The 25,942-nt window shown below is 43.5% G+C and overlaps 1 long non-coding RNA gene across 1 annotated transcript; it reads left to right on the forward strand.

Annotated features, from left to right (window-relative positions):
• The first annotated feature begins 286 nt into the window (after window positions 1-286).
• On the forward strand, window positions 287-25,942 carry LOC126183788 (uncharacterized). Its single transcript, XR_007536813.1, has 3 exons — window positions 287-488; window positions 8,954-9,189; window positions 25,053-25,942. It is a non-coding gene; the product is annotated as an uncharacterized LOC126183788 (long non-coding RNA).

Raw genomic sequence — 25,942 nt, forward strand, 5'->3', positions numbered from 1 at the left:
GCGGCACAGGCGTGTCGCGCTGTAGTGTAGCGTCACGTCACACGCGCTATACTAGTCTCAGTTTGCGCCTAGCCTAAATGACGCGCACTTTAGTCGCGCCAGATGCTGCGTACGCACATACCACCACTCGGGGCAAAGTCTACTTCCTGCCTCTCGCACGCAGCCGCCGCAACAACATCTGTGCACTGAGCCGTGCGTCACCGCACACATGCGTACTGCGTGCTCTCCGGCCCCATTTGATGGCCGCAGCGGGCCCAGCTTCTCAGTAGCTGCCTGCCAACTCTGAGCGACACGAAGAAAACGCACGAGGCGTCCCTGGCGCTCCCGTAGCAACACAAAGCGCACGGGCGCGCTATTCACCGTCGGCGCGGCTTCCCTGCCGCAGTCGCCGCCCACCGGCCGCCCCACGTTCGCCGCCGGTCACCTTCTAGTGCAATCAACTAATGTATTGCTTCATCCTACGTATCTATCGCTAAAAGACGATGAAGGTAAGATTAGACAGATTCTGTCTCGTGGAAACGCTTACCAACAAATTTTCTTCACGGGCACCATTAGCGTCTGCAACGGGGAAGGGAGGAAGTAACAGTGGTACACAAAGTACTCTCCACCACACAACGTAAGGCGGCTTAAGACTTGTAGATGTAACTGTAGAATTTTCCAACTCGCGGGCAACAAGATAGCAGGATCCGAGCTGATAATACACTGCCTGGCAAAAAAGTGAAGTATCCTGAAGGGGAGCACGAAACGAAATGAAACTTCGTGGGTTGATAAGTTATGTGATGTTATTTCAGTGATTACAAAATAGATTCCAATTTGTATACACTTTCACGTCGTCTGTCGTTTTTCATGCACTACTACCGATCGATTCACACTGACTTACCGTCTCTTCTGCCGGGTGCGTCTACTTGCGTTGGACGCTGCGATCTTGTGAACACTCCGCAGGTGCTGACGCCAACAAAACATGCCACTTTCACGTGGTTGCCAGAAAAGTGCGATATTCTTCTGGACAGTTCTTTTTCTTTATTATATTTGTACACGGCCCAGTCACGTTAATACGACCACCGCCTATGTTCGACGACAACGTGCAATAATCGCTCAGTGACGGCACGCGGCAACACTAGCAGTCGAGGGTATACAAAGCATGTCGGGTGGAAAGTAGGAAACACTCATTATCGTAACGCGGTAACGGAGCGATTTATCTGACGTCCAAGGGGCGCGGTCATTAGCTTTCGAGCCAACGGTGGAAGCGTTGCGGAAATGATTTAAGTTTCTAAACTGTTCACATACTGCGTGGTTAAAGTACAATAATGTGAATGGCAAAATAGCACCATCCAAATCCGGCACCGAGGAATCTCTGGCGGACCGTGGGTCACAGGTGACAGGGGTGCGCAACGGGTGTGCTGATGAGTACGGGAGAATAGAAGTGCAACTGTTAAGGAACTGACCGCCTAGACGAACCAAGGGGCTACCTACATCGTTTCCCCAACGACCGTTTAGCGAACGTTGCTGTGCATCAGCAGGCGCTTGGCTCATGCACCCATTCTGACTGCTGTTCATCAGCGATGAAGGCTGAAATTTTCATGGCCATATCGCAATTGAACGTCCATTAGTGGTGACAGGTTATAATACTGCAACAGCGTTTACGTAGCTTATGTAATCAAATACCAAATTTGGTCTATTACGTACTATGTCCCAACAGAAGAACTAGTCCTGTCACGGAAATGCGACGTATAACACTCCTGTCTGCTACTGCTATACCATAACCTTAAAGTTGGAGGCAGGTTTTGAAATAAAAACTATCTTGTTAAAGTAATTATGGTATAAAGCAACAGAGCAGTGTTACTCTCTGAGAGGAATTTTGTTATGTTGACCGTGTTGTACCTAACGGGGGTGGCTTATCGGAAGTGAAAGTCAGAATTACGTAAATATTTAAACAGTAACAAACAATATTTTACCTATCTACACTGCTCAAAGAGTAAGGAAAACGGTCGCCAGCCTAATTAGGCAAGAGCATTATTGACATTCTTGTTTAATAAAATAAGTATGAGTAACGTTAACGGACAAACACAACCTATATTTTGCAACACGTGAGTGCAATGAACTCTGGCACCTGCATATGTTCACGTTAAAAAAATGATGCTAACAGTTATAAGATAATATGGCTATTGGCAACAGAAAACGACGTATACTTTTGCTTTCAAGGCTTGTTCAAACTGAATTGTCTCAATAATATTACTGTCAATATTGACTGTAGAATCATAAAATAGGCATAGGTTCAATATTACTTTTCAAACATTTTCCTATCTTATAAAAAAAATGTAAATGTAGTTCACTGCAAAAGTATGAACTGCTCATATGTTAAGTCTCTCTCTCAGCTAAATACTTTTCTATTTTCAGTGAAAGTTAAGTGAATTTCACTAACAAAAAGTTTCCCACTGAATTTTGAATAAAAGAAGTTACTGTTTTCACAGATAGTGGTCGTTCTATTAATTGTCATGTAGCATGAGCACAATAGACAAACTATAGATCCTGTTACACATGCGGTTCTAGGCGCTAGAGTCTGGAACCGACCGACCGCTACGGTCGCAGGTTCGAATCCTGCCTCGGGCATGGGTGTGTGTGATGTCCTTAGGTTAGTTAGGTTTAATTAGTTCTATGTTCTAGGCGACTGATGACCTCACAAGTTAAGTCGCATTGTGCTCAGAGCCATTTGAACCATTTTTGATCCTGTTCCAACATTAATACGCACTTTCGATACACAAAAGAAACCAGTGCTTACCAAGCATGAGTATATAACTTTCCACAACTGCAGTTTTCCACTTTTACTACAGTGAGACACAAAATTAACATATTTTTAACGTACTGACTCACCTTCTGCGGTTTATAACAGGCAGCAATGTGATCATTTACTAAGCAAAACTTTATAAGCCTCAGTCTTAAGAACTTTTAATTTTGAAGTTGGCAACAACATATTAATAAGCAGTTTTAATAGGAAAATTATGTTCAGCAAGCATCATTTGCTTTAACTCACTCTCTTGCCACATTAACTGTAACTTTCTTTTTGTTATGTTCAAGAGGCATTAATTAGCAAAACACTGGGCTTTAATGTTCTTTCAGGAAGGACACTCGGTAATCACTTTAGTTCAAACGGAGAGGAACCTGAGAGGTGTTATGATAAGGAAAAAAATCAAGATAGGTACATAAATTCAGTTATAAATTACCTTGTATTTGAGTACACTAACACATCCAATAAGCTGATCTTTCACTGTACATTATTATAGTGTTCCGTTACAGTGATTGCGCAATGTGGTGGCGGTTTCATGTTAGTAGGTGGATTAGCAGGGATTATTGCTGGACTCTTGTCACTTGTTGGTGGCGATGGTAATTCCAGAATATTTCCAGCTCTTCATCCATCCATCCGAGGCATTGGAAAGCGTCAGGAAAAGCTTCTCTCGGAACCAGCACAATATACAACATTAACATGCCAGTTCACAGTTTGGTATCTCGTCCCCGACTGACTGTTTGTTCCACCTTTTCTACCTAGACCAACCACAATTTGCGCGCGCTACTCAGTTCCGTTCCCTAGGGGAACCACAACACCTTTTACATATAACATAACTAAGAACCCTAAGTGAAAGTCAGCAGCTTACATAACAACAAACAAACATTTTAAATAAAACAGAACCTTTGCACACATTAACATTTCATAAAAAATTATTTAAACGAAATTATTCAATCTCAAAGATAACCAAAGACATTAAGTGAGAAAGATAAACATATCATTTGCTCATATAGTACATATTAAATAAGTCAAACTTCCCACATTCTAAAAGACATCAAGTTTATAACAGAGAAAAGAATAAACACTCTCATGGTATCTATTCAATCAAACACATATATAGAAGCTCAACGATGTAACATTAAATAAAAGAGCTATGGTGTTACACATTCTCCATGTTTCGTTGAGGTTTCCCATAAGGAATACTTCAAGGAAACATCTACAATACCTAAGTGGTGATTGCCGCAAAAAAAAAAAAAAAAAAAAAAAAAAAATCATCCAACTTCAGTTGGGAGAAAAAATACACTCCTGGAAATTGAAATAAGAACACCGTGAATTCATTGTCCCAGGAAGAGGAAACTTTATTGACACATTCCTGGGGTCAGATACATCACATGCTCACACTGACAGAACCACAGGCACATAGACACAGGCAACAGAGCATGCACAATGTCGGCACTAGTACAGTGTATATCCACCTTTCGCAGCAATGCAGGCTGCTATTCTCCCATGGAGACGATCGTAGAGATGCTGGATGTAGTCCTGTGGAACGGTTTGCCATGCCATTTCCACCTGGCGCCTCAGTTGGACCAGCGTTCGTGCTGGACGTGCAGACCGCGTGAGACGACGCTTCATCCAGTCCCAAACATGCTCAATGGGGGACAGATCCGGAGATCTTGCTGGCCAGGGTAGTTGACTTACACCTTCTAGAGCACGTTGGGTGGCACGGGATACATGCGGACGTGCATTGTCCTGTTGGAACAGCAAGTTCCCTTGCCGGTCTAGGAATGGTAGAACGATGGGTTCGATGACGGTTTGGATGTACCGTGCACTATTCAGTGTCCCCTCGACGATCACCAGTGGTGTACGGCCAGTGTAGGAGATCGCTCCCCACACCATGATGCCGGGTGTTGGCCCTGTGTGCCTCGGTCGTATGCAGTCCTGATTGTGGCGCTCACCTGCACGGCGCCAAACACGCATACGACCATCACTGGCACCAAGGCAGAAGCGACTCTCATCGCTGAAGATGACACGTCTCCATTTGTCCCTCCATTCACGCCTGTCGCGACACCACTGGAGGCGGGCTGCACGATGTTGGGGCGTGAGCGGAAGACGGCCTAACGGTGTGCGGGACCGTAGCCCAGCTTCATGGAGACGGTTGCGAATGGTCCTCGCCGATACCCCAGGAGCAACAGTGTCCCTAATTTGCTGGGAAGTGGCGGTGCGGTCCCCTACGGCACTGCGTAGGATCCTACGGTCTTGGCGTGCATCCGTGCGTCGCCGCGGTCCGGTCCCAGGTCGACGGGCACGTGCACCTTCCGCCGACCACTGGCGACAACATCGATGTACTGTGGAGACCTCACGCCCCACGTGTTGAGCAATTCGGCGGTACGTCCACCCGGCCTCCCGCATGCCCACTATATGCCCTCGCTCAAAGTCCGTCAACGGCACATACGGTTCACGTCCACGCTGTCGCGGCATGCTACCAGTGTTAAAGACTGCGATGGAGCTCCGTTTGCCACGGCAAACTGGCTGACACTGACGGCGGCGGTGCACAAATGCTGCGCAGCTAGCGCCATTCGACGGCCAACACCGCGGTTCCTGGTGTGTCCGCTGTGCCGTGCATGTGATCATTGCTTGTACAGCCCTCTCGCAGTGTCCGGAGCAAGTATGGTGGGTCTGACACACCGGTGTCAATGTGTTCTTTTTTCCATTTCCAGGAGTGTATATACATATTACAGAAATACAGTATATACACTAAGAATTTCCATACATGTCTTCCAAAACATTTTCAAAATAACACATTAACAGTAACTTTCATCCAGACACTGGATTAAGGAAAGTAGTTTTCATCATTAGACAGCAGATACATTAAACATGTTGATTTCATACACGTACAGCAAATAATAAATAAACAGTATACAAAATAATCTGCATATTAGTAGAATAGGTATGACCTTCAAACAAACAAAAAGTAAATAAAAACATAATACACATATACAACAGCACAGAACATTTTAACTCAGCAAAACAGAAATTTGTCTTTCAATATTTTTAAAGAATGTAAATATTCACAGGCACACAAACATATTAATGATCGTAGTACAAGTTTACAAGGTTCAGCAATTACTAAAATGTTGTATGATACAATTTGCATCCACATATTTACAAATATTTACACAAAACAGCTATGAGAACCTTTTCCAACTGGTTCTTTAAATACAAAAGTAGCTTTTCAAGGTTTTTTTCCAAATTTATTAACTTTAAAGCTCCTCTTCATTATTAGCAGTCCAAAATTTTTGTTGCACATAAACACATTAAAATATTCAGAACCTATCTTTAATCATCATTTTTGTGTTTTGAAGCAAGATAGTCCAATTTTTAAGTTACACCAGAAAACCTAATCTCAAAACATCTACAACTATTTGAACAACATTCCATGGATATTTGATAATAACCGTTCGCTAACTTCAATTAGAATAGTCAGTCCACAACACATTGGTCAAAATACCTATCTTACTCCACTGCTTGCCTCAGCACTAACAGTCCATGTTACACATTCTGCCTATTATTGGTTTGGCAGTTTATGATCACCTATAAACTCTTTGCCCCACATTGTCGAGGCTTTGATTATTGCTCACATATCATTTTAGGTAGTCCTCAGCTTCAGGACCACAGCATTTTTATTCTTTTGTCTTGTTTTGCTGCCCAACAACATATTTTTAGCAGTTTATTGTCGTCATCATCTTTAAGTTTTTTCATCATTATGTCACATCTTTGGTACAAATTGCATTAACGGTATAAAACATAAAACCTGCAACGTTGAAACAGCAATTAGACACTGGTAATATTAAATCTTTCTTTAGGCCATGACAAAATCAGGTAATATACACATCATTAATCAAGAAAAATTTAAATGACATTTTTGTTATAATGACAATGTTCAGGAGTTATTTGAGAGTCCCAGAATTGTGGTTTTTCTCCCCACTTTCTTACTCGGTAATATTTCCTTTATAGCCAATATTCAATTTAATTACACATTTAGGTTATCAAATATGTCAAGATCAGAATAATAACTTTAAATCCTATTGCGAGTGCTTTCTGCCAACCCTTTGTGGCACTAGACACGTACATCTCACATCTACTTTACAGACATTATTCAGGTTTATCTCCTCAATTTTGACACAGAACATTTTTCATCACTGTTCTTACCCATTTCTATATAACCATGCTTAGACATTAATCATATTAGATTATTCACTTTAAACATTCCCTTGTTTTCAGTATTCTTACGTTTTCTCATCCACATTTTTTTCAAATTACTTTTCTGTTGCATTCTCTCTTTATAATATCCACTATACTTACAATATTCTTGGTCATTTTCTAGTGTACCCAATTTAATTATTCATTTACTTATCAACACACAATACACAGTATCTTACATTATTTCCACACTTTTTAGTTTACTAGATAGAGAAGAAGGAAAGAAGATAGTAAAAGTTCTGAATGATGAAGAGGAAGGTTGACAACACAGAAAGAGACAGAAGCAGTGCTGGCAACGACTCGGGTCCCTGGTGCTCGTTATTATCATGCCTTTTAGATCTAGCGGCCGCTTTCTCTTTCATTCTCTTCTTAACTAACTCTTTTTTCTCATTCAGGTTAATTCCTACAATAGGTGGGAATTGTAAGATCTCTTCAATAATACTTTTACTTTTATCGTCCAACAGAATTTCTTCAGGGGTAAAACCGATGGTTTCATGGTAGAAGGTGTTCATGTTCTTTTCAAAGTGACTTACAAATCTGCCCCAGGCCTTATGGTTATGGTGACAGTAGGTTCTACCTAACCTTCCTAACTCACGCATATATCTTGCGACAGGGTTACTGGCCAGGTGGTAAGCTGAAATATACTTAACTTAAACATCATGTTGCTTCATACCTTCCTTCCAGATTTTTGGGATAAACTGTGGTCCATTGCCAGACAAAACTGCTTTAGGTTTACTGATGGTGTTAAAATACTGATTCATCTTGCTAAAGATTGTTTTAGCAGTGGCTTTCCTGATTGGATGTAATTTAATAAATTTGGAGAACACTTACAACACTACAACAGTGTAAGACCAATTCCCTGAGGTTTTAGGTAAAGGACCATACAAATCCAATGATTCTAATGTGTCCTCTGGTACTGTATTCTGTATAAAACCTTGATTTACTCTATTTGTTACTTTTGCCCTCTGACATACATCACAAGATCTTATTCTCTCAGTAATTTTCTTAGTAGCACCAACATTAATCATAACTACATCAGTTAACTTCTCAGTACACTTTTTGGAACCGCATTGCCCTAAGGCAAGATGAAAATATTCAACCACTTCAGTCTGAAATTGCTCTACAGGTGCTGACAGATTGAGTACGGGAGTCCCTTATTTTCAATAAAAGAAAAGGGAATTTTTTTAAAAAATGTGTGAGCTATAGATGGCAATCGATCTTCACAAAGCCATGCACGGGCCCTGGGTTGGCGCCACGTCAGATTTTTCCAGTATGTGCCGCTATCCCACCGCTTGTTCACGTGCTCGACGAACAAACAACCTTTCTGCTGACGGGGTGACGCTTAGGGAAGCGTCACTTGCCTAGCCAGAGCTCCTACAGCAGCCAATCAGAAAGGTCCAGGAGATCACATGTGAGCGTCCACCGCGCCGAGCTGTGCGAACGAGGCGTGTGGATCGCTCTCTTTTACTGGCAGGCCCCCGACGAGATCAGACGCATTGGCCGATTGCCTCCGTGCACTTTTTGAGCCCCGGCTCAATCTGTTTGCGCCTTAGGGCCGCTAAACTCACATAATGTACCCCGGCTCGGTCATCAGTAAATGTTTTCTCAAAAAACGGGAGGCAGTTTGCCAACCGGAGTTGAAAAATTAACACTTGTTCTTTTTTAGACCCCACTTCTACCTCAGCCACATCCTGACATGCACAACTGGTGTCAGTGACGTGGGATGTGACCCACCATGCGGTCTACCAAGTATTGAAATTACGGCTAGATGTCGGGACATTTTCTTTGACCTGGGGGCCATGCAGTAAATTAACTTCTTGTGGTGCTGGAAGCACCGATACGACACTGTATTATTACATGCAGCTATCCCTGTTGCCGTCGTGTCGGCCCTCGTGGCCCGTTTTATTTCAGCATTAACGCACGCGATACTGAGACGTGGCCGCGCGATACAGCGACATCGCCGCGCGTTGCCCATCACGCCGCCAGCCGAGCCGCAGTCGGCCGGCTGCCCCTGTCTCAGCTGCACTTCTCACCGCCGCTGCAGCGTCGCTGCGCAGCCTGCAGTCGACGCCCGGCTGCCGCTTCGTCTGCCTACGCCGCCTTCGCCGCCGCCGCCAACGTCGCCGCCTCCGGCATAATGAAGTAGTGTGAGTCGCGAGCAATTGCAGTAGCCTGGCCTCGCTATCATTGTAGCAATTCCTCGAGTTGTTTGTGAAGTCATTTTGTAAACACGCCTGACACCCGTTCAAATAAGCGAGCAGGAGCTGCTGCCGGAATTCCTAGCGCAGACCCTGTCACTATGTTAGAAGAACAGGTACGACAGTTAACTGTGCAAAAGATGGAATTGCAAGAGCGGTGCAATGCGCTTGCGGCGGAAAGCAACAAAAAAGTTACAATTGAACGAGCAGCTGCAAGCGCTTGTCACGCCTCTGCAGTTAGCACAGTTCCGCCTATATCCACTCTTGTTAGCAGTTTCCCTGTCGTAAATTTCATCCCGACTTTTGCGAGTAAAACTAACGAAAATGTAACGACATTTTTGCAGTGTGGCAAAGATGTAGGTAGGACTTGTGGGTGGCCTGATAGTTTCCTTTTGAGTGTGCTGAAGCTGAAACTAGCAGGAGACACTCGAACATATGTCGAGTCAGTCGACGCTCTGCGAGATGCTATCACTTTTGAAGCCTTGGCTAAAGGGTAAGCAGAGCGCTATTCCGATAAGCGAGGTGTCACCTATTATCGGGATTTGCTGTCTACCTTACGACAGAAAACCAATGAAGATTTAGAAGTATTTGCTGATCGAATCCGCACGGTATCGTGTCGCACTTATGTGCTTAGCAACTGCCAGGCCCGTAATGAAGTTTTAATAGAGGAAGCAGAAGCAAGGGCTATAGATGTGTTCAGTCGAGGGATTAACCCGCGCCGGCCGGTGTGGCCGTGGGGTTAAAGGCGCTTGAGTCTGGAATCGCGTGACCGCTACGGTCGCACGTTCAAATCCTGCCTCGGGCATGGATGTGTGTGATGTCCTTAGGTTAGTTAGGTTTAATTAGTTCTAAGTTCTAGGCGACTGATGACCTCAGCAGTTAAGTCGCATAGTGCTCAGAACCATTTGAACCATTTGATTAACCCGCAAACCGGCACAGAAGTGAAAAAGGCTTCCCCTGTTACATTGCACGAAGATGTGCGAATTGCACTGCTACGTGAGGAAGCAGGGAGATTCGTTACTAACCCATCTCAAACTAACGAGTCGCGACGCGTGTTTCTTAATGATGCAAAATGTCAGCGCTGCGGGAAGTTTAATCATACTCCCGCGCGCTGCCGCGCACCGTGTTGTGGCAGATGCCACAAGATCGGGCATCCTAATGCCACATGCCTCCAAAACAATGTAACCAGACAAAGGCAGCAAAATGTTCCACAGGCAACGGCGTAGTTACCAACAGGGAAATGGTCGGGGGGGGGGGGGAGGGGGGGGGGGGGGGGGGCAGGCCTAGCCACCAACCCTCGCCCCCGACAAAAGTAATGAAACCAGTATATAAAAAACAGCGGAAAGATGAGGTGGCAAATGTTTTTCTAGAGGGTAAACTCAGGGGTAGAATAATTAGAGTGCTAGTAGATACGGGAGCACAAATTAGCGTGCTGTTTGTCCCCTATCACGATAAGCGGAGGTTGAAGCCGCCCCACTATCACATTGCTGGATTGGGTGAGGGACTGATCATTCCTGCCGGGTCATCTTTCGTTAGTATTCAGTTAAGCAAAAAAAACATATGGTTTTAATATGGAGGTTGTACGGAAACGTAGGAGGGACTTTGGTATCATTCTAGGCAATGATTTCCTCAATGAGGTCCTAGGGGTAATCGATTATAGGACGCACACCGTCCGATTTGGTGAGGAAACTCGCTTTTTCGGTGGCGTTCGGACCGAGAGCGCACGAGGAAACTGTGAGGGACGGCCTGTCTCACAGGATCCGACAGAACCGCGTACATGTCCCATTAAATCGTTACGCCCAGTTACCATTGAGAGTGGGACAGGCAAGGTTCTATGGACTGATATCAAATCTCCATTGCCTACTAGTTCAATCGTTTTTGTGGATCCGCTCCGTCAAAACGATGTGTTGGACAGGTTACAGGTTCGTGTGAAGGGAGGTTTATGTGCTGTGGAGAGAAAAGGGAAAACGTTTTATGTACCTGTATGTGTCGATAATTTTGGTTTGAGAAAGATAGAGATTCCACGTGGAACAGTTTTAGCAAGTGGTCAGGAAATAGGAGATGATGATTTTTCAGTGATAAATGAAGGTAAGAGTAAAAATAGGAAGCAGTTCCCTATTAGAAGTGTGCGTACCCTGATACGCTCTTTGCAAAAGCAATTTAATGAAAAGTTAGAGCATTTGAGTAAAGCAGAGCAGAGGCTAATATGGCCCGTATTGCAAGAATCTGCGTGGTTGTTTGAAGAACGGCAATATTTGCCTGCTACAGACCTCATACTGCACGAGATTCCCGCCGGGGATGCTAGACCTATATCTCAAAAGGCATATAGGATCCCTTATCATTGACAACCAATAGTAAAAGACACAGTTCAACAGCAGCTAGCAGCAGGGATTATTCAACCCTCTGCCAGCCCCTGGTCGTCCCCAGTCGTTCTGGTTCGTAAGAAATCAATCAATGGCGAGAAGAGTTATAGGCTCTGTGTTGATATGAGAGCGGTGAATAAAGTAACAACACCTGATACTTATTCTTTGCCTCGTGTTAACGAAACCCTAGATCAATTAGGACACTGCAAGTATTTCACGACTTTAGATATGCGATCAGGGTATCATCAGATTACTATAGCGCCCAAGGACAGACCTAAAATCGCCTTTATTGTGCCTTCGGGTTTGTATGAGTTTTTACGCATGCCATTTGGTCTCAGAAATGCTCCTGCAACCTTTCAAAGATTTGCTGATTTATTGTTATGTGGTTTAAAGCCCACCACATGTTTAGTTTATTTGGCTGGTTCAAATGGCTCTGAGCACTATGGGACTTAACATCTGAGGTCAGCAGTCCCCTAGAACTTAGAACTACTTAAACCTAACTAACCTAAGGACATCACACACATCCATGCCCGAGGCAGGATTCGAACCTGCGACCGTAGCGGTCGCGCGGTTCCAGACTGAAGCGCCTTTAACCGCGTGGCCACGCTGGCCGGCTAGTTTATTTAGACGATACTATTGTATTTTCTAGAACTATTGAAGAACATGCAGAAAGGTTGAGGTGTGATTTGTCACGTTTGCGGAGTGCCCATTTAAGCCTGAAGATAGAAAAATGTTCATTTGCCAGTCACAAGTCCAGTACTTGGGACATGTCATTAGTGCTGAAGGTGTCAAACCAGATCCTCGGTTGACTGAGGTTGTGAGAGATTTTCCCACCCCAACCAATGTAAAAGAGCTACAGTCACTGCTTGGCCTATATAATTACTATCGTCGGTTTGTGAAAGATTATGCCAGCATAGCTAAGCCATTAACAAAGTTGTTGAAAAAATGTGCAGTTTTCTAGTGGTCAGAAGAATGTGAAGTAGCTGTAAAGAAGATTAAAGAAGTACTAACAAGCTCACCTCTGTTAGTCTATCTAGATTTTGAAAAACCTTTTATTCTTGCAACCGATGCCTCAGATTTTGCTCTGGGTGCAGTCCTTAGCCAAGAATATAACGGAGAGGAAAGACCTGTTGGGTATGCCTCCCGCCAGATGAATCAGGCTGAAATAAATTATAGTACTACTGAAAAGGAATTGCTTGCACTTATGTTTGGGGTAAACCATTTTAAATGTTATTTGTGTGGTAGAAAGTTCACCTTAATAACAGATCTCGCGGCATTAACTTGGATGTTGAATCTGAAAGATCCTAGCAGTCACTTAACTAGATGGGCTTTAAAACTTGCGAATATGACTACGATATTAAGCATAAACCTGGTAGACTGCATTCTAATGCTGACTCCCTGAGTCGTAAAGTAAGGATAGTTCAAACAAATGATGTTTTGATTGAGGAACTGAAAGAGGCGCAGAGCCGAGATGTTGAATGTCATAGGTTCAAATGGTTCAAATGGCTCTGAGCACTATAGGACTTAACATCTGTGGTCATCAGTCCCCTAGAACTTAGAACTACTGAAACCTAACTAACCTAAGGACATCACAAACATCCATGCCCGAGGCAGGATTCGAACCTGCGACCGTAGCAGTCGCGCGGTTCCGGACTGAGCGCCTAGAACCGAATGTCATAGGTATCTTACCAGTGTAGATTTCATTACTGAAGATGGTATTTTATACCGAAAGACTCCAGGTGGTAATAGAGTTGTAATTCCTAACGAATTGCAGTCCAGAATAATAGCTCAATGCCATGATAATTTGCAAGCATGCCATAATGGGCGAAGAGCAACAAATGCAAGAATAGCTGCACGGTATTGGTGGAAAAACAGAAAGAAAGATTTTCAAAAGTATATTCAAAATTGTTTACCTTGCGCTCAAAGAGCAACCCCTAATAGGACCAAAATACCTTTACAAAGCCTTCCAGAGGCGACGAGAACATTTCAGAATACTGCTCTGGATATCGTCGGTCCCTTTCCACAAAGCAATCAAAACAATAAATATATCCGGTCCATTATGGACCACTTTTCTCGATACCTTGTTTTGGTACCTCTCGCTGATATGACAGCAGAGACAGTTGCTAGAGAATTTGTCAATCACTTAGTTTTGCATTTCGGCAGCCCTGACGCTGATCTAACAGACCAAGGGACGAGCTTTATGTCGGCTTTATTCGTTCAAGTGTGCAAGCTTCTAGGAATCAAAAAGTGGAGAACCACCCCCTTTTATCCAAAGGCAAATGACCGCCTGGAACGTGTCCACAGGACAATTAAGAAAATGTTAAGTTACTATGTAAACAGAACGCATTCAGATTGGGACCGTTATATCAATATAGTCGCTTCAGCCTATAATAGCCGTGTCCATGAGTCAACAGGCTATAGTCCTTATAAGATAGTTTTTGGCAAACCTATGAACTCACCTTTTGAATTGGACAAATTGCCCCCAGGTGTGGACATAACTGAAGTCAAGAGGTTAGCTCGCCGTTTCAAGTCAATTTGGACACACGTTCAAACCAATAATTCCAAAGCCACCAAAAAACAATTTAAGCGGAGTAATAAGAATGCGCTAATGCCCATTTACAAGCCTGGGGATTTAATCTTGTTGCATAACCCAACAGTAAGACGAGGAACAACAAAGAAGTTTTCACCTCAATATGAGGGACCGTATCCTATCATTCGGTTAACCTCTCCAGTAAATACTGAAATCCAGTTGCCAGATCGGTTAGTGATAGTACATTTTGATCGTCTGAAACCCTTCTATGGTAAAGCACCTTTCATTCCGACAGTTTTGCCTGATCCATCGCCTAGTAGTGTATCAACTATGCCAGGATCTACAGTGTCTAAAGTAAAGAAGAAGAAGGTAAAACCTTTACTTGTCAGACCTAGATATTCCTTAAGGAACAAGCATACTTATGCATTGAGGTCAAGAGACTAAGTTTGTATTTTGTTTTGTACTGTATCAAGCGTAGCTGTTAACTCATATTCATTTGAAGTTTCATGTAATACTTGTTCAGTTGCATGCGCTGCTGCAGCCTTAAGTGTAGCTTACTAATATGTAAGTGCAAAGTGTAGAGTAAGTAGCGAGCAATCAAAGTGCTGGAAGTATGGGTTAGAACGGCAGTATAATTATATTCGATGAGGAGATATCTGCTCAAATAGTACGATAAGTTGTCGCAAGGGCTCCTAACCACTTCCTGAATGGGAAAAGTAATTGACAAATAATGCGAGACTATCATGATCCTGCACTAACACCAGTTTAAAACTCAAACCTGTGATATTAGATCAGTTATAGGCACTGTTTGTATCTTCCATGTAATTAAATTCTCCAGAGCTTAAGATAACGGAACGATTACAGCTGTCCACATTTTCTGCAGTTCCTGTGTATCTCACTAGAGGATATCAGACCCAATGCTTATAATCGCTGGGTCATTCTCATACTAGCTTTATCTGCCTCGTTGTAAATATCACACCACATCTCTCTCTCTGTTTCCCACCCTGAGAGTACAAATCCATGCTTGAACTATGGAGTTTACCCCAGAGTTTAATCTATGTATTAATAAGGTAACAGGACGAGAATAGTGAGGTTTTGGAATCATTTATTATCGAAATAAATAATTACACAGTACATACAAACCTAACATTCAGCCTGGAAGGACACATCAATTTTAATGATATTTCTTTTCACACGTTACACTGTCCATCTACACCTATGCAAAGTACGTATGACTATCAGTAACAAAATACAACTACTAGTGTAATGAAAGAGAGCTGGTAGCTGCACCGAAGTTTTAGCGCGTCATATGCCTACCCTGAAATGCTGGAGAGTATGACAAACAATGTTGAAAGGTAAGTGTTCTGTGAAGAGAAGTGATCTGTGTTATGGTACCTGGTCATGGGAACTATACTTGAAGTATTTATGAATCACTGCGCCACATTTTGTCATTTGTTACGTCATCTAATGAACCACACACGTCGTAGTTGATGAATTACACTACTGTACGAAGTATCTTATACCTAACCAAACGCAAATTACATAAAACACACTAGTAAACGAAATTATTGCTACCTTAACTACAGCCTTGCAACTAATTCACACTCTTACGCTGTCTTAAATGCAACCTATGGCGTTCAAGAAGCACGTATGAGAATTACGGGATACACAATGCCGTGATACGCCATGAAACGGGTTCTGCACAACTAGTGTAAATACGCCTCACAGATACACATTTGCTGTCTTCTACAACGCAGATAATCATTTTCCTTAGCTAATCAAGAATAGAACACTATTAGCTTTCATACAAGTGATCATTATAGAAGGCTAACTCAGAGAATTATTCACTGTTTACATACGACACACCTATAAAATTGTCTTACTGATCGCAACAGCGGCTCACCGAGAAGACACCACAGGTAAGTCACGGATCGTCGAGATGTCGCCGTGGTGCGACAGTACGTGCTCGGGTAAGTCTACATCTACATTCTACATTTATACTCCGCAAGCCACCCAACGGTGTGTGGCGGAGGGCACTTTACGTGCCACTGTCATTACCTCCCTTTCCTGTTCCAGTCGCGTATGGTTCGCGGGAAGAACGACTGTCTGAAAGCCTCTGTGCGCGCTCTAATCTCTCTAATTTTACATTCGTGATCTCCTCGGGAGGTATAAGTAGGGGGAAGCAATATATTCGATACCTCATCCAGAAACGCACGCTCTCGAAACCTGGCGAGCAAGCTACACCGCGATGCAGAGCGCCTCTCTTGCAGAGTCTGCCACTTGAGTTTGTTAAACATCTCCGTAACGCTATCACGGTTACCAAATAACCCTGTGACGAAACGCGCCGCTCTTCTTTGGATCTTCTCTATCTCCTCCGTCAACCCGATCTGGTACGGATCCCACACTGATGAGCAATACTCAAGTATAGGTCGAACGAGTGTTTTGTAAGCCACCTCCTTTGTTGATGGACTACATTTTCTAAGGACTCTCCCAATGAATCTCAACCTGGTACCCGCCTTACCAACAATTAATTTTATATGATCATTCCACTTCAAATCGTTCCGCACGCATACTCCCAGATATTTTACAGAAGTAACTGCTACCAGTGTTTGTTCCGCTATCATATAATCATACAATAAAGGATCCTTCTTTCTATGTATTCGCAATACATTACATTTGTCTATGTTAAGGGTCAGTTGCCACTCCCTGCACCAAGTGCCTATCCGCTGCAGATCTTCCTGCATTTCGCTACAATTTTCTAATGCTGCAACTTCTCTGTATACTACAGCATCATCCGCGAAAAGCCGCAAGGAGCTTCCGACACTATCTACTAGGTCATTTATATATATTGTGTAAAGCAATGGTCCCATAACACTCGCCTGTGGCACGCCAGACGTTACTTTAATATCTGTAGACGTCTCTCCGTTGATAACAACATGCTGTGTTCTGTTTGCTAAAAACTCTTCAATCCAGCCACACAGCTGGTCTGATATTCCGTAGGCTCTTACTTTATCAGGCGACAGTGCGGAACTGTATCGAACGCCTTCCGGAAGTCAAGAAAAATAGCATCTACCTGGGAGCCTGTATCTAATATTTTCTGGGTCTCATGAACAAATAAAGCGAGTTGGGTCTCACACGATCGCTGTTTCCGGAATCCATGTTGATTCCTACATAGTAGATTCTGAGTTTCCAAAAACGACATGATACTCGAGCAAAACACATGTTCTAAAATTCTACAACAGATCGACGTCAGAGATATAGGTCTATAGTTTTGCGCATCTGCTCGACGACCCTTCTTGAAGACTGGGACTACCTGTGCTCTTTTCCAATCATTTGGAACCTTCTGTTCCTCTAGAGACTTGCGGTACACGGCTGTTAGAAGGGGGGCAAGTTCTTTCGCGTACTCTGTGTAGAATCGAATTGGTATCCCGTCAGGTCCAGTGGACTTTCCTCTGTTGAGTGATTCCAGTTGCTTTTCTATTCCTTGTACACTTATTTCGATGTCAGCCATTTTTTCGTTTGTGCGAGGATTTAGAGAAGGAACTGCAGTGCAGTCTTCCTCTGTGAAACAGCTTTGGAAAAAGTTGTTTAGTATTTCAGCTTTACGCGTGTCATCCTCTGTTTCAATGCCATCTTCATCCCGGAGTGTCTGGACATGATGTTTCGAGCCACTTACTGATTCAACATAAGACCAGAACTTCCTAGGATTTTCTGTCAAGTCGGTACTTAGTATTTTACTTTCGAATTCACTGAACGCTTCACGCATAGCCCTCCTTACGCTAACTTTGACATCGTTTAGCTTCTGTTTGTCTGAGAGGTTTTGGCTGCGTTTAAACTTCCAGTGAAGCTCTCTTTGCTTTCGCAGTAGTTTCCTAACTTTGTTGTTGTACCACGGTGGGTTTTTCCCGTCCCTCACAGTTTTACTCGGCACGTACCTGTCTAAAACGCATTTTACGATTGCCTTGAACTTTTTCCATAAACACTCAACATTGTCAGTGTCGGAACAGAAATTTTCGTTTTGATCTGTTAGGTAGTCTGAAATCTGCCTTCTATTACTCTTGCTAAACAGATAAACCTTCCTCCCTTTTTTTATATTCCTATTAACTTCCATATTCAGGGATGCTGCAACGGCCTTATGATCACTGATTCCCTGTTCTGCGCTTACAGAGTCGAAAAGTTCGGGTCTGTTTGTTATCAGTAGGTCCAAAATGTTATTTCCACGAGTCGGTTCTCTGTTTAATTGCTCGAGGTAATTTTCGGATAGTGCACTCAGTATAATGTCACTCGATGCTCTGTCCCTACCACCCGTCCTAAACATCTGAGTGTCCCAGTCTATATCTGGTAAATTGAAATCTCCACCTAAGACCATAACATGCTGAGAAAATTTATGTGAAATGTATTCCAAATTTTCTCTCAGTTGTTCTGCCACTAATGCTGCTGAGTCGGGGGGTCGGTAAAAGGAGCCAATTATTAACCTAGCTCGGTTGTTGAGTGTAACCTCCACCCATAATAATTCACAGGAACTATCCACTTCTACTTCACTACAGGATAAACTACTACTAACAGCGACGAACACTCCACCACCGGTTGCATGCAATCTATCCTTTCTAAACACCGTCTGTGCCTTTGTAAAAATTTCGTCAGAATTTATCTCTGGCTTCAGCCAGCTTTCTGTACCTATAACGATTTCAGCCTCGGTGCTTTCTATCAGCGCTTGAAGTTCCGGTACTTTACCAACGCAGCTTCGACAGTTTACAACTACAATACCGATTGCTGCTTGGTCCCCGCATGTCCTGACTTTGCCCCGCACCCGTTGAGGCTGTTGCCCTTTCTGTACTTGCCCGAGGCCATCTAACCTAAAAAACCGCCCAGCCCACGCCACACAACCCCTGCTACCCGTGTAGCCGCTTGCTGCGTGTAGTGGACTCCTGACCTATCCAGCGGAACCCGAAACCCCACCACCCTATGGCGCAAGTCGAGGAATCTGCAGCCCACACGGTCGCAGAACCGTCTCAGCCTCTGATTCAGACCCTCCACTCGGCTCTGTACCAAAGGTCCGCAGTCAGTCCTGTCGACGATGCTGCAGATGGTGAGCTCTGCTTTCATCCCGCTAGCGAGACTGGCAGTCTTCACCAAATCAGATAGCCGCCGGAAGCCAGAGAGGATTTCCTCCGATCCATAGCGACACACATCATTGGTGCCGACATGAGCGACCACGTGCAGATGGGTGCACCCTGTACCCTTCATGGCATCCGGAAGGACCCTTTCCACATCTGGAATGACTCCCCCCGGTATGCACACGGAGTGCACTTTGGTTTTCTTCCCCTCCCTTGCTGCCATATCCCTAAGGGGCCCCATTACGCGCCTCCAGGATTAGGGAGATACATGATAGAAAGAGGATAGGGCATAACACACACCTACTGACAAGATAGAGGCAGAGTTAATGACAGCTGGTCTGCATAATTACTCATGCAAGCCTATACTTCGAGTCAAGCTCAATAGGGTATTCTTTCTTCACTAACGTTTTCCAGTCTGCTCCTTTGGCAGTGGTCCCGCTAGATAGTGGATAGGAAGCGAGGATCTCGTCAACCCATTCATGCGCGTTACTAATTAAAAGACGAGACCCTCACGTATCCTCACAGCCGTCGATATTCAGCATGGAATAGCATAACTATAGATAAAATATGCATACTTTACCGTAACAGAGTAAGTGGATTTAAAGAAAGAACCATTTATTAGAGTGCGTGGCAGGGGTTATAGGTGGTACAAAACAAGTGAGAGAATCTCATCATTTCATTGCCACGATTTTATTACAATTTAACACCCCAATGAATTACACCACAGTCCCACTCGCTCCTATTTGCTATTACCGTCATTTACGCACTTTGTGCCGATCACACCACCTTGTATTACAAGTAATGTTTTCACACACCCAGTAATGGATGTCCTTAGTATTCATAGCCATGGACCATGACAGTCTCCTTTCAAGTGACGTAATTCGTCCGGAATTAAACGGATTGCACATCTATTAGTCCTGAGACGACTATACTGCCTTCCAGTCGCTTTGCAATGCTTGCTCACTGATCTAAGTCATAAGCTAATTTATGCTGTGCGTTTCATTTTATTGTTTTGTATTATTTTATTGTGCTGCCAATTGCATTATGCCTCATGTCAGTTTATTATGTTGTATGTGTGCATTTTTTGGCATTTTATGTTGTATACCTTCAGTTTGTATACGCAGGGAACACGGGGCCACGTCTCAACCCTCCCCTCACTGTGTTAAGGGATAGTTACTTACTATTATCTTTCCTTTATGAATCAAATAGCACCTAAGCCATGCCGGTCATTCTGATACCTTGCATAACAAGGAGCGGCTCCGCGATAAAGACTAATACACCTGTTTGTCTGTGCGAATGTTTCGCTGCCACCGCAGCGATGGAAGACTATCTGACACAGTCACTGACGTGTCAGATTGATAGGTTGGACTCAGTAAAGTATGGGAACTACTCAGGAATGGGCCCAAGCGCTACGTAGTAATTGACCAAGGGTAAAGGAACGCCTGCTGAGTTGGCCTGAATCACAACTGGCTAGTTCAGCGAGAGACAGAGTCGCACCCACAGTGGACAACGAGCAATAGGGACGACTATTTCGTTGGCTCGGTTTTTTCACGCTACTGACAACGCACGACATGCTGGTATCCGTGCTGCCGAATCGGTGGATACCTGCAGTCACCAGTGATTGCAGTTAATTTTTGAAGCCCTTCCCTTTTATTACTTACTCTACTGCCGAGCCCTCGGATCTATCCTATCTTTCTACTTTTGTTAATGAGTATGCAGTGGTACTGTAAATCACTCCAATACCGGTCCTATCCGTCTTACCAGCCGTTTTTCTCATAGAGGTATCGCTCCTCCCTTGTTGCAGTGTCCATGTTTAAGCTATTCTCCGACGATCTATTGTGAAGTGAGAATCGTGTCTCTGCAATCTAGCCAGGCGAAGAATTAGTGTCCTTCAACAGCAGGCGAAAACCTGCGTTGGAAATTTTTTAAGACGTAACCGTGGGCATTACTTGGTTGTTCCTAAGGAGAAATTTGTCCTTCCCTTGAAGTACATAAATATAATCATCGTGTTCGCATTTTCACTTTTCCTTGCTGCTCGTGACTTTTCGTGACACTAAACACAAGTGCGACGCGTAATTTGCGTCGTAGCAACGAGACGATACGTACTTGGAAGAGCCACCACACAGTTCTTAGTGCCAACATAAACTATCTCTCAGTTTTATTCCCCGCGCGTACTACTGTGACGCAGTGCAGCCCGCAACACACGTGTGCGCTGCCTGATCAGAGTTGCAGCCACGCTTCACCTCTCAGAATCTTTATCCACATAATGGGCAGTAAGTCACTCTGAGCTTTAAAATGCTATACATTATTACAATGTTGATCCGCCTTTTCTTGTATTACAGTCATTACATACTGCGTTATTTCGCTGCCTTCTTAGAACCCGAGTATTATGCTAGGTGTTGGCACATTTCTTCTCCAACAGTCACGTCAGCGAATCTCGAGTTTTCGTAGAAGTAAAGAGCCGAAGTATCTGTCTTGTTAAGTTGCTGTTCCCAATTTGCCTGAAGCAATAGGGGTGTAGTAACCACTTGTCATGCTGTAAATTGCTTAATGCCTCGATATCATAACGAGTGTGGTCCTTGGTTGTTGCCAATGCTTCTCACGTAACCATATCTCCGCAAATGCTCGTTATTTCATTCTTTTCTGCCATGCTCTGCCTTACTTTTACCTGATGCCGGGAAACATTTTGTTATCCTCGTAAATATGCACTGGTTTGCTTAATCCACGAATCTCGACCACTCAATGACAGCAGTAGCAAGTCCTTCTTCAAGTTAGTTACTACTCAGCCCATCTGGCAGTCGCAACCTTGTACACCAGAATCTCTTTCACGGCCGCTATTATCGGTTTTTCCTCTCATTACCTCTGGTGCTTCTATGATGATGAAGTCCCATCTCGCTTTGGCAACCCATAGCGAAGAATAGCCACATATTGTCAGACATAGTGTATGAACTAAATGTTATCGCTTCATGAACACCCGCACAACGTTCCTTACACATTCACAGACACCTCATCCACATGATACGTATACACAGTCATACTCACCCCACCCTGAAAGGGAGAGTATAAACTCTACTACAGGAGATGTATTAAAAGGGTTCAGCTGCACTTGTTTTGTTTTCATTTATGGCGGTTAAACCCTCTATCTGGTTATCGCTTTTGCATCTACTCACTTTATTTGGAGATAATTATTCGTTAAATACTTCTCACCGGGAAAATCTGTTACAGTTCGCGCAGAAAACGCTTTTGAACATAGTGCGCAATGTGTTGTCTAGGGTAGCTGCAGCGATCTGAACAGTCACCCCGGAAATAAAAACTACGTAGATAAAGGGCCTACGGAATTTTCTGAAAATTGTTGTCACTTACAAAATGTAATTACCGCCATTCTCTACCTGTGTGTAACTTTCTCTGTAAAGGATACAAGCAGTCATGTACTTTATCGCATGGTTAAGTGCTTCCATCAACACGCTTAACTGTTTATCTGCATCTAGCGGCTAAGAAAGCTTCCACCTCAACAGATTGACTCTCATCGATATCGCACCAATATTCTGGGTGAAGACCCACAAATATCTACATATAAAACAAAAACACACACAAATAACACGTAGGCGCTGCTGATCCCCTTTCAGTCACACTTCTTACATAGCCGCGGGCTTATTCCGCTAATTCACCGTCACATTGTGAAATTGCCGTGTCAGTCTTCTATACGTGATCGCTGACTATAGGTACTTGTCAGCAATGCTGACAACCCTCTTTTGGCTACTTGCTATTGTATAAACACCCGTGACCGCTCACTTACTGGCCAGTTCAGTATTAACAGTGAAGCTGCATCCGCCCCATCGGAACGTACTACTCTCCGACTCCGTTACACGGTAAATATTAACCAAACACTATTACGCACTGCTGTGATATATTTTGTCGTCATTACTACATACAGTCGCATAGAGATATTCTCACGCCTTCTCTCTCTTCTGAATGCAGGACACTACTACACTCTGTCCTTTCATCGGCCACTTCGGCGGTGTCTCTCATAATCTATTGGAGTTGTTGAATACCTACCAGGAGAATATCGACCAGACATTACACCATGAGATGCTGCGCTTTATTGATTCTTTTTACTGGAACTGTCAGTCTCCCACCCTTTAGTAATCATCCCTCATCGTCAGGCATCATGTTTGAACGTTTGAACAACTTGCTATATACCCCCCATCAAGCGGTAATACGTGCCGAAATACAACTAAGCTCCATTAAGGAAGAAGAGCTAGCTTTACAACAACTTATCAATCGCTTATTGGCCTGTGAACCTTTACTTGAACAATCAGGGCAGACTTCCACCTTACGCACTCAGTGGGATTTAAAACAAGCACTGCTAAACACTCAAGAACAACTACAAAGCATCTTCGACACTGTGCTCCTAACTCGGGTTAAGAGAGCCTGGTTCAATGCCGGAGGTGCGATACTCAAAACTATCTTTGGTACCCCCGACCATGCTGACGCTAACCGCTGGGACCAAACCCTTCGCCAACTAACTTTTACTACTAACCAAAATCGGGACGTACTGGTCCACGAGCAATTACGCCTCCCCCATATTGAAGACAGTTTATCAGCTGCATGTTCGTTTCATCTGGCATCGCCAATGCAAATGCTTTACCCTGTACGGGAATCTTCGCTGCCCCATTATTATACGGCAGCAATCGTACATCTTGTGCGAACTTCTCAAGGACTGTGCGCACAGATTTCTCTACCCATCACATGCGACAACTGCGAGTTTGAATGCTACCGATTACACACCTTTCCGGTTACTTGGGTTGCCCTACGAAAGCAAGTGACTTGGCAAACAATTGATATCTTAGCTATTAGCAAAGATCGCCAAAGACATTCTGTCATGCAGCTGACTGACCTCCATCAGTGCCTTCACACTAATTACTCTATGTGTTCAAACTTATCCATTCATACTGGAACTAAGGACTGTGAGGTGGCCTTGTTTTTAGAGGAAACAAAAAAACCCAATCCTCGTATGTTATCGAACTTGCGTGAGCCTTGGTTTAAACCAGTAGGGGATAGTTTATTATATTTTGTACCTCAAACATCTACAATTGCTTTAATATGCTACGATCATGTTTTCGTGTCTCGGACGTGTCGTTTCGCACTGGAAAACAGTGGATTACTGTTCAACACGTCCACCTGCGATTTAATAACACCTACTGTCAAACTGTCAGCACACCTAACACAAGTGAAAAATTTGAGCCTCGGACCCCTTTTACTTTATTTACCTGAGGTACCCGTGGTACTACCATCACCCGATAGTGTACCCAGGCTACCCAACGAGTCCGATGCTCGATTACTTCAGTCAATTGACGAATTACTAGATCAGGAAAAGGGCCAAATCGCCATGGACCGAGCTGTTGCTCACATAGCTACCTGGCGGACACAGAAACAATTGTATACGGTTACTCTGCCTAGTGCCCCGACTGTTCCAACCCTGATTGTCGCAGGAGCCGTTCTCTGGTGCCTGTATAAGAAAGGATATTGTACACACATTAAGTCAACACAACCAACTGTCCCCGAGGCACAGCCCGAGGGTAAATTTCGACAAGAGTAATGTCAGGCATGGTCTACCATAGTGAAATACACTCTTCAACTGAAATAAAGTTTGTATTGTCTAATGTTCATTTACTATTATTGTTATCATGTATCAATGTATCTAATCATGTAAACTATTGGGTAAAGATACTAGAGATGACCACTGAATGTAGGAAACCTTAGTTTATTTGCTACTGAAGCCCACCCCTGCAAACTTTTCAGTACCTGCCTACACAATAAGCAGCTGCCACCATGCCCCTCCTTCCCGCCGTCCGCACCTGAAGGAACCACAGAGTATCCAACGCTGCGCGGCGCCCGCTGCTGCCCCACTCTCCGTCAGTGGTACATGGGCCACCCCATCACAGCGCCGCATCTGACCCAAAGATTCTCACTCTGTTTATTTTTCAATGATTGTCTATATTACATGTGGAAGATATACCATCAACAGTTAGAACTTTGTGTTTAACCAACTGCAATCAGTGTCCCTACACAGAAGAAAATGCCTTTTATGTTACATTATGAACATGTTTCAACTTTCTATTATCTGTAAATGAAGCAATTTTTTAGGTTGTTAGTGTTTCAATAAGTCTTTAATTACTATTTTGAAACTATTAACCATAGAAACTACCTCTCAGTTTGAGAATTTCAATGTTTTATCTAATTATTTACTATCTTCATATTCTGTTTATGTTAACTATGCTTGTCAATTGAATACTTTTATTTTGTAGAATTAACTAATTTGTTACAATTACTACCTTCGTATTTTAGTTTATATTCTGAAACTGATTCCACTATGTAGCAACGAGTTTAACGTTTGCCAAACATAAAAACAATTACACATTTCTAGAGGCGCCTGTAACCTTCAAAAGATCAGCGCTGATTCAGTTCGGCCAGCATCTACACTTCTGCTACACCGAGTTTAGCGTCGCAAGTATATACGAGTAACAGAATCTGTAATACTTCATTCCAATGTTGTGAAACTTTTGACATACTTTTAACTTTTTGTGCTAAGATTTGCATTCTGATACAGTAATGATGATGGGAAATTATCGTATTGAATTATGTGTGATAAGAGCAATGTCTGTAAATGTTTTATGATTTTGATCAACAAT

Source organism: Schistocerca cancellata, chromosome 4 (assembly GCF_023864275.1).
Source record: "Schistocerca cancellata isolate TAMUIC-IGC-003103 chromosome 4, iqSchCanc2.1, whole genome shotgun sequence".
NCBI lineage: Eukaryota > Metazoa > Arthropoda > Insecta > Orthoptera > Acrididae > Schistocerca > Schistocerca cancellata.